This window comes from Mustela erminea, chromosome 8 (genome assembly GCF_009829155.1).
Source record: "Mustela erminea isolate mMusErm1 chromosome 8, mMusErm1.Pri, whole genome shotgun sequence".
In the NCBI taxonomy this organism is placed as follows: Eukaryota; Metazoa; Chordata; class Mammalia; order Carnivora; family Mustelidae; genus Mustela; species Mustela erminea.
Genome location: NC_045621.1, coordinates 5,920,555 through 5,934,816, shown reverse-complemented (window position 1 = coordinate 5,934,816; position 14,262 = coordinate 5,920,555).

The window sequence follows — 14,262 nt, the reverse complement described above, 5'->3', positions numbered from 1 at the left end:
TGATGAATACAGATGCCAAGATTCTCAAAATTCTTGCTAATAGGATCCAATAGTACCTTAAAAAGGTTATCCACCATGACCAGGTGGGATTTATCTCTGGGTTGCAAGGGTGGTTCAGCATTTGCAAATCAATCAATGTCATAGAACAAATCAATAAGAGAAGAGAGAAGAACCACAGGGTCCTCTCAATTGATGCAGAAAAAGCATTTGACAAGATAGAGCATCCATTCCTCATTAAAATACTTCAAAATATAGGAATATAGGGAACATTGTTCAACTTGATAAAATCTGTCTATGAAAACCCACAGCAAATATCATCCTCAATGGGAAAAAGCTGACAGACTTCCCTTTGAGATCAAGAACATGACAAGGATGCACACTCTTGCCACTCTTGTTCAATATAGTATTAGAAGTCCCAGTAACAGCAATCAGACAACAAAGAGAAATAAAAGGTATCCAAATTGGCAATGAAGCAGTCAAACTCTCTCTCTTCACAGATGACATAATAATTTATATGGAAAACCCCAAACATCCACTCCCAAATTTCTAGAACTCATATGGCAATTCAGTAATGTGGCAGGATACAATATCAATGTACAGAAATCAGTTGCTTTCTTATACACTAAAAATGAAAACATAGAAAGAGAAATTAGAGAATTGATTCCACTTATTATAGCACCAAAAACCATAAGATAACTGGGAATAAACCTAACCAAAGAGGTAAAGGATCTGTACTCAAGGAACTACAGAATACTCATGAAAGAAATTGAAGAAGACACAAAAAGATGGAAGACCATTCCATACTCATGGATCAGAAGACTAAACATTGTTAAAATGTCTGTACTGCCTAGAGCCATCTATACTTTCAATGCCATTCTGATCAAAATTCCACCAGTATTTTTCAAGGAGCTGGAGCAAACAATCCTAAAATTTGTATGTAATCAGAAGAGACCTGGAATTGCTAAGGAAATGTTGAAAAATAGAAACAAAACTGGGGAGCATCACATTGCCCAATTTCAGGCTTTACTACAAAGCTGTGATCACCAAGACAGCATGGTACTGGCACAAAAACAGATACATAGACCAGCAGAACAGAATAGAGAACCTAGATATGGACCCTCAACTCTACGGTCAAATAATCTTTGACAAAGCAGGAAAAATATATACAGTGGAAAAAAAGACAATCTCTTCAATAAATGGTGCTGGGAAACTTTGACAGCTATGCATAGAAGAATGAAACTTGACCATTCTCTTATACCATACACAAAGATAAACTCAAAATGGGTAAAAGACCTCAAGATGAGGCAAGTATCCATCAGAATCCTAGAGGAAAACATAGGCAGTAACCTCTTTGACATCGGCCACAGCAACTTCTTTCAAGATATGTCTCCAAAGGCAAAGGAAACAAAAATTAAAATGAATTTTTGGGACTTCATCAAGATAAAAAGCTTCTGCACAGCAAAGGAAACAGTCAACAAAACAAAGAAGCAACCCATGGAATGGGAGAAGATATTCGCAAATGATAATACAGACAAAGCGCTGATATCCAGGATCTATAAAGAACTCCTCAAACTCAATACACGTGAAACAGATAATTATGTCAAAAAATGGGCAGAAGAAATGAATAGACACTTCACCAATGAAGACATACAAATGGCTAACAGACACATGAAAAATGTTCCTCATCATTAGCCATCAGGGAGATTCAAATCAAATCCACATTGAGTTACCACCTTACACTAGTTGGAATGGCCAAAATCAAGATAGTAAACAATGTATGTTGGAGAGGATGTGGAGAAAGGGGAGCTCTCTTACACTGTCAGGGAATGTGACACTGTCACTTACACTGTCACTGAATGGGAATGCAAGTTGGTGTAGCCGCTTTGGAAAACAGTGTGGAGATTCCTCAAGAAATTAAAAATAGAGCTTCCCTATGACCCTGCAATTGCACTACTGGGTATTTACCCCAAAGATACAGATGTAGTGAAAAGAAGGGCCATCTATACCCCAATGTTTATAGCAGCAATGGCTACAGTCGCCAAACTGTGGAAAGAACAAAGATGCCCTTCAATGGACGAATGGATAAGGAAAATGTGGTCCATATACACTATGGAGTATTATGCCTCCATCAGAAAGGATGAATACCCAACTTTTGTAGCAACATGGATGGGACTGGAAGAGATTATGCTGAGTGCAATAAGTCAAGCAGAGAGAGTCAATTATCATATGGTTTCACTTATTTGTGGAACACAAGAAATAACATGGAGGACATGGAGAGATGGAGAGGAGAATGTAGTTGTTGGAAATTGGAGGGGGAGACAAACCATGAGAGACTATGGACTCTGAAAAACAATCTGAGGGTTTTGAAGGGGCGGGGGGGTGGGTGGTTCGATGAGTCTGGTGGTTGGTATTATGGAGGGCACATATTGCATGGAGCACTGGGTGTGATGCATAAACAATGAATTCTGGAACACTATAAAAAATTTAAAAAATAAATAATTTTTTTTAAAAAGCACCTATAATATTACTTTCACTTATGTATTACCTTCATATATCTTGTTGAAACTGATGATAAAATATGTGTCCAGAATTATTAAATCTTCAGCAAAGTTCCATGAACATTGAGGAAGAAATCATGGGTGAAACATAAGAATTCCACTTATCTTAGAAATGAGGGAATTTTCTTTAGTAGAATATTCATTTTTCATTGTATTTATATGCCATTATCTGAATTGAACACTTAAATGATAAAAATATTAATATTAAACTATAATTGATAAAATATTAATGCAATTTATTATAAAAGCTGTATAATGATACAAAGTGAATGTAAAAGTTATAAAAGCTGATGTATTTTAGTATTTAATCTGCTTTAACAAAAACTGCAAGTATTCTTTTATTAGGTTAGGAATTATATCTACTGTACCATAAAGAAAATAATCATCCTAACTAGTCTCTGGATTACATATAAAAAGGAAGTACCTTAAATTCTTTAAGGAAGAAGTTATGAAAATTATGTTCAAATTATCTCTGTTTTAAACCACTACCACCACCACCACCACCACAACAACAAAACAATGAATTTCCTATGTTGAATTACTCTGTTTAGGCTGCATCCATAAACTAAATTATTGATGCCCTGAAATCAAATCAAGGTTTCACCACCCTGGTTTTTTAAATTAATCAAGACTTTGATTCAATATGTAAGTGTTTAATAACCCAGTGGGGGAAGGAAGAATCTGTTCAGTCTATGTTACAAAAAAGGTCCAGAAATTTGCCTCCTTACTCTTTTAGCATCCTGTCCCCCCTTCTCAGAGTGTTGGGTCTCCTATGTTAATCCCTTTGATCACATTTCTTACTAAAAACCTCAGGCTTACAGGATATCTGTCTCCTTTCTTTATTTTAACTCCTATAAAATTTGGTTCAGCAATTTGTTCTTGACTTTTCTATGAGCATTTTGTATACAATTTATTATCTTTTTATTACCAGTTTTTTCCTGTCTAGGACTAAGGTTTCACTTTAACCTCAAGGTTAAGTGTTATTTAGACTATCCTCTGAAGTAATGGATCAGCTGACCCATTCATATTCAAATTAAGTTCTTTGAACCCACACCCATCTTCCAAGGTCTTTAATGATTGCTGACAGTCTATATATGTTCAAATCATGTCAGATTAGGAGTTCTTGATTCTATGGAATTTTTAATCTTGGCTCTTTTTTATTGTACCCCTTCTTCCTCCCTTTTAAATACCATTCACAAGGCTGAACAACTCCTTCAGGAGTACACTGTATCGCAAAAATGTGCTAGTTATTTTGAGAGTACAGAGAGGTATTACAATGTTAAGAGAACATGACAAATAGTCTATGGCTGAATATTACACTTCATTGTGGTTCTAGCCTCTGATTATTCTTGCCATAGGAAAATTCTCACTGTTTCCGATGATATGATCTATCTTATCAGTTCCTTCCTACACAAACCTTGTTGCATTTTTAGGCCAAATATGTCAGTCCAAAGTAGTCACTTAAGTGTTTTCATCTAAATGAAATCCAAGTTCCATATTGAACAATTTATGTTGACAATTTCTAAACTAATCACTTCTTTCTGTCTATGGCAAGTATAATGAATTCTGCGTTTTTCCTAACTACCTACTGGTATTCTCTTTATGAAGCCACTTCTATTAAAGATGTCCCAATTCTCTCACTTCCAGAAAATCTTCCTGCTGTCCACATTATCTGTAGCAATTCCTGTTGTTTTGCTCTTCAGTCCCTCACAGTAGGACTGAGGCAATAGCTTTTTAAATTAATCTCTGCATTATCAATTTTTTTTAAAGATTTTATTTATTTATTTGACGGAGAGAGATCACAGTAGGAGAGAGGAAGGGAAGAGATCACAGAGAGAGAGGAAGGGAAGCAGCCCCCCGCTGAGCAGAGAGCCCGATGTGGGACTCGATCCCAGGACCCTGAGATCATGACCCGAGCCGAAGGCAGCGGCTTAACCCACTGAGCCACCCAGGCGCCTGCATTATCAATTTTTAAATTAATCTCTGCATTATCAATTTCTCCTTCTTCCAGTCCATGCAAATGTTGGCAGAAGAAATTGGAGAACAGCAATCTAAGTAGGGATAGTACCTAAGATAAGAGATGCAATTTTTTAAAAAAAATTAGCTAAACCTTTCATTTCCCTAGCTCTATGTCCCAATTTTAAATAATTCCACAATGCTCATAGGATAAATATAAATGTTGTTTACCTAGTATGTCAAGGTCACTCAATTCAATGTTATGTGCACCTTATGCTGGTCTAGGCTGTTTGCTCACTGTTGTCTTGAATGCCCCGTGGATCTTTCCTGGCCTTTGCCTTTCTTCTGCTTCTGCAACTGCCTGTCTTGTGTTTTCCTTTCCATTTTCACCTACATGCTATTCATTTTTAAAAGAGTCTGTGTAATTTTGCCTCTATCATTATTTTTTCCTCAGGTACTGCTGGTAAAAGTAAAGTCCATAACTCTTCCCTCACTAAAAAGAGGAAAGTAGATTCAGGCAAGTTATTTATCAGTTGCAGATTTAGGCTTTAACAATTCAAGATGACTGGCCTAGCACCAAACACGGAGGAAATAACTCCACAACTGATCTTCACTATGTTTAGGAATAACAAACAGAGCAGTTATTCAATTTCTATTCTCAATACCAAATAACTGTTCTGAACAATGACATCCTAAAAATAATTAAATATTTTATTAGATATAGAAGTTACTTCAGTTTTTAATTTTAGTGATCACAAGGTGTTTTCCAGATGTCTTCTTTTATTCATATTCATCAACTGTATTGGTTACTAACACACCATAATAATATTAAAATGTAGATTGATTGTTGTTGTACCTTAAAATCAAATATTAAGGGTAGTTTTAAAGTAACTGAATTCAATGTGTATCAATAGTTGATATTTTGAATGGTGAATAATTGAAAATATTTGGAATTTTTGCTTGTATTTTTCTAAAATGAAATTTGATGCAATATTTAAAATAATACAGAAAGGTGTTATCTGTCTCAGCTTTGCAATTAAATACCACAAAAACTGTACTTCATATCTGATGTTTGCTTCTAGAAGATATAATATACCGTGGTGTCTCCTGTTATATAATTTTAAGAGACAAGAAGCAGCAAATTCTAAAAATGAAATTCATATTCACATAGTAATGAAAGAAATAAATTCCACAAGAGACATACATCTCTGCTATGGAGTTGAAGTAACTTATTATACTTGAATTCATCTTTTTATGGAATGAAATAAATTATGAAATAAATATAAAAATAAATTATGGGTACATATGCAGTAATCTATTAATTACACTTCCAAACCTTTAAGTTTATAACTTATGGTGGACTTCATTCTGAGTCTTGATTATTTTTCTTTATACTTGCCTTCAAAAATTCCATATCTCAGGTCTGGAATATGTATTTAACAACTTTTAGTGGATTTATTTCCTTTGTAAGTAATTTTCATGGGCCCATTAATTCTGTTACTTCCATCTAGATTTTATTTTCTCTTGTCATAAAAATGGACATTGACTTAAGCAATATTCTATCTTTATTGATAGTGACAGCTATTGACTTTTGGCATATCATCCAAGTTAGAATTTTTTGGAATCTGAGTTAGGGGCACTTTGAAAATATAAAAGAGTTGTAATGAAAATGAAAATATAAAAGAGTTGTAATGAAAGACATTTGAAACTTAAATATTTTGACAACGTATTATTTGCTTTGGTATATAATTATACTGGCATAAAGTTATGTTTATGTTTTTAAAAATAACAGTTTTTTTTAAATTGTACCAAAAAATGCCCACTATAGATCTTCACCTACACTCCACTCCACATCACTTTCTCTATTCTACTGTTATTTTTCCTTCCCTTTCCTTCAAAGTCCTCACTTTTTATCTTTCTTGCTTATTATCTTCTGGTTATTGGAGTGATATTCTGTGAGAAAGAATTTTAGAAGCAGCAGGGCAAACCTTTAGAGATAACTGGTTAGCACCTTCATGCAGTCTGCTCCTTGGAGCCAGAGATAAGCCAGTACCAAAACAAATTGCAACGGAGTCTATGGAATGTTAGTGCCAGCAGGCTACTTGGGATTTAAATATTAAAAGTGACATTTATCTTACCATAAAAGGAATAAAAGGAGTACACAGTAATTTAGTGGAACTCAAAAATATGTGATGGTAAAATATTAAACTATCTTTCTTTACTGGGACATATTATTTAACCCTAAGTGGTCATCTGAATGAAGGAATGTCTTTATCGTCTTCCATTATTTGTTTCTTGAGTTCATGCAGCTCTGATCAATCAGGAATTCTACCCTTTCTTTCTTCAGAGTTTTTGACCTTACTCCCTGTCTTAGTCTCCTTGGGTTGCCATAAACTGGGTGGCTTAAAGGAATACATTTATTTTCTCATAGTCTGGATCTGGTTGCCTCAGATCAAGATGCCAGATTGGTTCAGTTCTAATGAGAGTTCTTTTCTTATCTTGAAGATGACTGCCTTTTGCTGTGTGTTTATATGGTTTTTTTCTGGTACCTATGCATGAAGAGAGGGGGAGATCTTTCTCCCTGTTTCTGTATCTGTCTCTCTCAGTCTGACTTCTTCTTCTAAGGTCACCAATCCTATCAGATTAGAATCCTACCCATATGATTACATTTAACCTTAATTCACTCCTAAATGCTCTGTCTCCAAAAAAATCACACTGGGGCTTAAGGTCTCAATATGTGAATTTGGAGATGGGGGGACACAGTTCACTCCATAGCACTTCAATTTAACTCCAACATCTGATATATCTCTTTAGCTTAACCCTCAGTGCTCTTGATTCAAGATGATTTGCATATCCTTTCCGTTAAGTTTCCTATCTTGTAATTTAGGAAGAGGCACATTGCCTGTTGTTTTTTTAAAACAAGCAGCTAATTCTAATACATTTGTTTCCTGAAGTTCTTGTTCTATTTTTATAATCTGATGTTCTCCCCATCCTGAAACATCTAGCTGGACAGAGCAATGGAACCCTGGCCAATACAACTGGTCTTAATTTATGAGTTGTTTAAATTTAAATTTAAATAACAGAAACTTATTCTGGCTAGTTAAATTAATAAATTATTGGGAGGCTTCTGAGGTAACCAGCATATTATAAGATAAAGTGGAATTATTATAGTTAAGAATGTGGTGAAACCAGCTCCCTCCAAGGGAATTCATCAATAGAAATTCACGGACCTTGTCTCTAGAATCTGCAGAAATGAAGTTCAGATCTAGTGACATTTCATTTCTTTGTTATCTAGTGGCCAATATTAAAAATTTCTTAAGTTTGACATAAATTTGTTTGGCTCACTTGGATAAGATACCCACCTCTAAGTTTATTATCAATAGCCAGGCAGAATTACATAGTATAAGGTTCTGTATTGGGGGCTAATCTAAAAAAGGCAGCAACAGTGATGAACAACAGGAAAACTGGTCCAAAACTTATCTTTATTAATTTCAAAGAATTAGCAAACATGAACGAAATATGACAAATATGGTAAATAATAAAAAAAATAGGACATTTAGAGTTATGGAAGTTTTGAAGGAAAAGCTCAAAGTTAAAATTTTTAAAACACTGTGTTCCTTTATATTTAACTGATTAATATCACAGTCATTATTATCATAGAATATTATCACCATTAGACAAGAAATTATTATAATTAGGCACAATGTAACTTTCTTTCATGGCAAAATAGATAGGATAAATATACTCAATATATTCTCTCTTTGCCTAGTCTTCTCCAGACAAATCCCGCTATGTTTTATACAAACTAACATAATTTCCTAATGCTTCACTCTGCCCAATATATTTTGAATATGTTCAGCCTTTAGAGGCATCCATATCACTGTAATTGGTCTAACTGTAACAAAATGCTCTCCCAAGGCTCAACTCCCTAAACCTGGTGACTTCAGTTCTTACAACGGCAGTAACAGCACTTAATACAAATTTTAGGATCTGCTATTAGAGCCTGCTGGGTAGTCGCACAAAATAACGTGACCATAGCATCCTAGGATGTTGTAGTGGTATTCTGAAACTCTATATTTTCTTCAGAAGTTGTGTTTTCCACATTTTTCCATATAAGTTCAATTTTCCGACTTTTATTATATGTCATTAAAATTGAGGAAAATACTGTATTTACCTTAATCATTAAATTTGCATATTCTCACTGTAGTCTGTAATCTATGTGAATGCATATGTATATATGTATGTATATATATGCATTTTTCCCTTAAGTGGAAAATATACAGAAGTATTATCTAATACAGTAACCACTAGTCATGTCTGCTAAGTATTAGAAATGTGGGTTGCCTGACTGAAATGTGCTACAAATGTAAAATAGACACTATATTTTGTTTTTTGTTTTCTTTTGTTTTGTTTTTGTTTTTGTTTTTTATTAACACATAATATATAATTTGTTTCAGGGGTACAGGTCTGTGAATCATCAGTCTTACACAATTCATAGCACTCACCATAGCACATACCCTCCCCAATCCATCAGCAAGCCACCCTTATCCCTCTCTCCCCAGCAGCCTCAATTTGTTTCCTGAGATTAAGAGTCTCTTACAGTTTGTCTCCCTCCCAACCCCATCTTGTTTTATTTTTCCTCCATTCTCCCCACCACCCCTCATCCAGCCTCTAAAATTCTTCATAGCAGTAAGATCATATGATAATTGTCTTTCTTTGATTGACTTACTTCACTCAGCATAATACCCTCTAGTTCCATCCACATCATTGTAAATGGCAAGATTTCAGTTTTTTGATGGCTGCATGGTATTCCATTATATATATATAGAGAGATATCTCTCTCTCTCTATATATATATATATCTTTATATATATATATAATATATATATCTATATATATATAAATATGACCCAGCAACCACACTACTGTGTATTTACCCTACAGATAAAAATGTACTGATCTGAAGCAGCACGTGCCCCCAAATGTTTATAGCAGCAATGTCCACAATCGCCATAATATGGAAGATGTCCATCAACAGATAAATGGATAAAGAAGATATATATAGATCTCTATAGATATCTATATAAGTCTATATAAATCTATATATAGATATATATTTATATATATAAATATATAGATATATATTTATATCTATATAAATCTATATAAATATATATTTATATATAAATATATAGATATATATTTATATCTATATAAATCTATATAGATAGCTATAGATCTATAAATCTCTATAGCTATCTATATATATCTTCTTTATAGATCTTTATAGATCTCTATAGATATCTTTATAAGTCTATATAAATCTATATATAGATATATATTTATATATATAAATATATAGATATATATTTATATCTATATAAATCTATATAAATATATATTTATATATAAATATATAGATATATATTTATATCTATATAAATCTATATAGATAGCTATAGCTCTATAAATCTCTATAGCTATCTATATATATCTTCTTTATCCATTTATCTGTTGATGGACATCTTCCATATTATGGCGATTGTGGACATTGCTGCTATAAACATTTGGGGGCACGTGCTGCTTCAGATCAGTACATTTTTATCTGTAGGGTAAATACACAGTAGTGTGGTTGCTGGGTCATAGGGTAACTCTATTTTCAACTTCTTGAGGAACCTCCTTACTGTTTTTCAGAGTGGCTTCATCAGCTTGCATTCCCACCAACAATATAGGAGTGTTCCCCTTTCTCTGCATCCTCACCAACACCAGTCATTTCCTGACCAGTTAATTTTAGTCATTCTCACTGGTATGAGGTGATATCTCACTGTGGTTTTAATTTCTATTTCCCTGATGCTGAGTAGTCTTGAGCACTTTTTATGTGTCTGTTGGCTATCTGGATGTCTTCTCTCCAGAAAGATCTGTTCATGTCCTCTGCCTATTTCTTTATGGGATTCTTTGTTCTTTATAGATTTTGGATACTAGCCCTTTATCTGATATATGATTTTCAAATATCTCCTCTCATTCTCTCAGTTATCGTTTGGTTTGTTGACTGTTTCCTTTGCTGTGCAAAAGTTTGTGATCTTGATGAAGTCCCAATAGTTCATTTTTGCCCTTGCTTCCCTTCCTATTGGCAATGTTTCTAGGAAGAAGTTGCTGCAGCTGAGGTCGAAGAGTTTGCTGCCTGTGTTCTCCTCAAAGATTTTGATGGATTCCTGTCTCACATTGAGGGCTTTCATCCACTTAGAGTCTATTTTTGTGTGTGCTATAAGGAAATAGTCCCGTTTCATTCTTCTTCATGTGGCTGTCCAATATTCCCAACACCATTTGCTGAAAAGACTGTCTTTGTTCCATTAGACATTCTTTCCTGCTTTGTCAAAGATTAGTTGACCATAGAGTTGAGTGTCTATTTCTGGGCTCTCTATTCTGTTCCATTGATCTATGTGTCTATTTTTGTGCCAATACCATGCTGTCTTGATGATGACAGGTTTTTAAGAGCTTGAAATATGGAATTATGATGCCACCAACTTCGGCTTTCTTTTTCAATATCCTTTTGGCTATTTGGGGTCTATTCTGGTTCCATATAAATTTTAGGATTATTTGTTCTATTTCTTTGGGAAAAAATGGTGATATTTTGATAGGGATTACATTAAAAGCATAGATTGCTTTAGGTAGCATCAACATTTTCACAATATTTGTTCTTCTAATCCATGAGCATTGAACATTTTTCCATTTCTTTGTGTCTTCCTCAATTTCTTTCATGAGTATTCTACAGTTTTCTAAATACAGATTCTTTGCTCTTTGGTTAGGCTTATTCCAAGGTATCTTATGGTTTTGGGTGCCATTGTAAATGGGATTGACTCCTTAATTTCTCCTTCGTCTGTCTTGTTGATGGTATATAGAAATGGAACAGATTTCTGTGCAAAGATTTTATATCCTGACACATTACTGAATACCTGTATGAGTTCTAGCAGTTTTGGAGTGAAGTCTTTTGGGTTTTCCACCTGAAGTATCATATCATCTGCAAAAAGTGAGAGTTTGACTTCTTTGCTAATTTGGATGCCTTTTTTTGTTTTTGTTTTTGTTGTTTGATTGCTGAGGCTAGGACTTCCAGTGCTACGTTGAATATCAGTGGTGATAGTGGACATCCCTGCCATGTTCCTGATCTTAGGGAAAAGATCTCAGTTTTTCCCCATTGAGAATGATACTTGCTTTGGGTTTTTCACAGATGGCTTTGGAGGTATTGAGGTATGTACCTTTCACCCCTACACCTTGAAGATTTTTGATCAAGAAACGATGCTGTACTTTGTCAAATGCTTTTTCAGCACCTATTGAAACTATCATATGGTTCTTGTTCTTTCCTCTATTAATGTATTGTATCACATTGATTGATTTATGAATGTTGAACCATTGCAGCCCAGGAATGAATACCACTTGGTCATGGTGAATAATTCTTTTAATGTACTGTTGGATCCTATTGGCTAATATTTTGGTGAGAATTTTTGCATTTGTGTTCATCAGGGACATTATTCTGTAAGTCTTCTTTTTTTTATTTAAGGTTTTTATTTATTTATTTGACAAAGAGAGATCACAAGTAGACAGAGAGGCAGGCAGAGAGAGAGGAAGGGAAGCAGGCTCCCTGCTGAGCAGAGAGCCCAATGTGGGGCTCTATCCCAGGAGCCTAAGATCATGACCTGAGCCGAAGGCAGAGACTTTAACCCACTGAGCCACCCAGGTGCCCCAAGACTCCTTTTTGATTGGATCTCTGTCTGGTTTTGGGATCAAGGTAATGCTGGCCTCATACAATGAGTTTTAATGTTTTCCTTCCATTTCTATTTTTTTGGAACAGTTTCCAGAGAATAGGTATTAATTCTTCCTTAAATGTTTGGTAGAATTCTTTTGGCAAGACTTCTGGCTCTGGGCCCTTGTTTGTTGGGAGATTTTTCATGACTGCTTCAATCTCCTTGCTGGTTATGGGTCTGTTCGTGTTCTTTTATTTCTTCCTGGTTCAGTTTTGGTAGTATACATGTCCTAGGAATGCATCCATTTCTTCCAGATTTTAAATTTCCTGGTATATAGTTGCTCATAATATGTTCTTATAATTGTATTTCTTTGGTGTTGGTTGTGTTATCTCCTCTTTCATTCATTATTTTATTAATTTGGCTCCTTTCTCTTTTCTTTTTGATAAGTCTGGCCAGGAGTTTATCAATCCTATTAATTCTTTCAAAGAACCAGCTCCTAGTTTTGTTGATTTGTTATACTGTTCTTTTGGTTTCTATTTCATTGATTTCTGCTCTGATCTTTATTATTTCTCTTCTCCTGTTGGTTTAGGCTTTCTTTGCTGTTCTTTCTCCAGCTCCCTTAGGTATATGTTTAGGCTGTGTACTTGAGACCTTTCTTGTTCTTGAGAAAGGCTTATATTGTTATATATTTTCCTCTCAGGACTGCCTTTGCTGTGTCCCAAAGATTTTAAGTAGTTGTGTTTCCATTTTCATTTATTTCCATGAATTTTTTAAAAATTCCTTTTTAATTTACTGGTTGACCCATTCATCCTTTAGTTGGATGCTCTTTAGCCTCCATGTATTTGGGTTCTTTCCAACTTTCCTCTTGTCATTGAATTTAGGCTTCAGAACATTGTGGTCTGAAAATATTCAGGGAATGATTCCAAATTTTTGGTACCTGTTGAGACCTGATTTGTGAGTCAGGATGTGATCTATTTTGGAGAATGTTCCATGTGCACTAGAGAAGAATGTGTATTCTGTTACTTTGGGATGGAATATTCTGAATATATCTGTGATTTCTATCTGGTCCAGTGTGTCATTTAAAGCCTTTATTTCCTTATTGATCTTTTGCTTAGATGATCTGTCCATTTCAGTGAGGGGGTGTTAAAGTCCCCTACTATTATTGTATTATTGTCAATGTATTTCTTTGATTTTGTTATTAATTGATTTATATAGTTGACTGCTCCCACATTAGGGGCATAGATATTTAAAACTTTTAGATCTTCTTGTTGGACAGATTCTTTAAGTTTGATAGAGCGTCCTTCCTCATCTCTTACTATATTCCTTGGCTTAAAAGGTAATTTATCTGATATAAGGATAGCTACCCAGTTTTCTTTTGATGTCCATTAGCACTGTTAATTGTTTTCCATCCTCTCACTTTAAGTATGGAGGTGTCTTTGGGTCTAAAATGAGTTTCTTGTAGACATATTGATGGATCTTGGTTTTTTTGTTTTTTTGTTTTTTTGTTTTGTTTTTTTAATACATTCTGATACCCTGCGTATTTTGATTGGGGCATTTAGCCCATTTTTAATGAAAATGAGGGTAACTATTGAAAGAAATGAATGTAGTGCCGTTATATTGCCTGTATGGTGACTACTGCTGTCCATTGTCTCTGTTCCTTTCTATTACTTTTAGGCTCTCCCTTCACTTGGAGGACCCCTTTCAATATTTCCTGTAGGGCTGGTTTAGTATTTGCAAATTATTTTAATTTTTGTTTATCCTGGAAGCTTTTATCTCTCTTTCTGTCTTTAATGACACCCTAGCTGAATATAGTATTCTTGGCTGCATATTTTTCTCCTCTAGTGCTCTGAATATATCGTGCCAGTCTTTCTGGCCTTCCAGGTCTCTGTGGATAAGTCTGCTGCCAATCTAATATTGCTACCATTGTATGTTACAGGCTTCTTGTCTTGAGCTGCTTTCAGGATTTTCTCTTTGTCACTAAGACTTGTATACTTTAATATTAGATGATG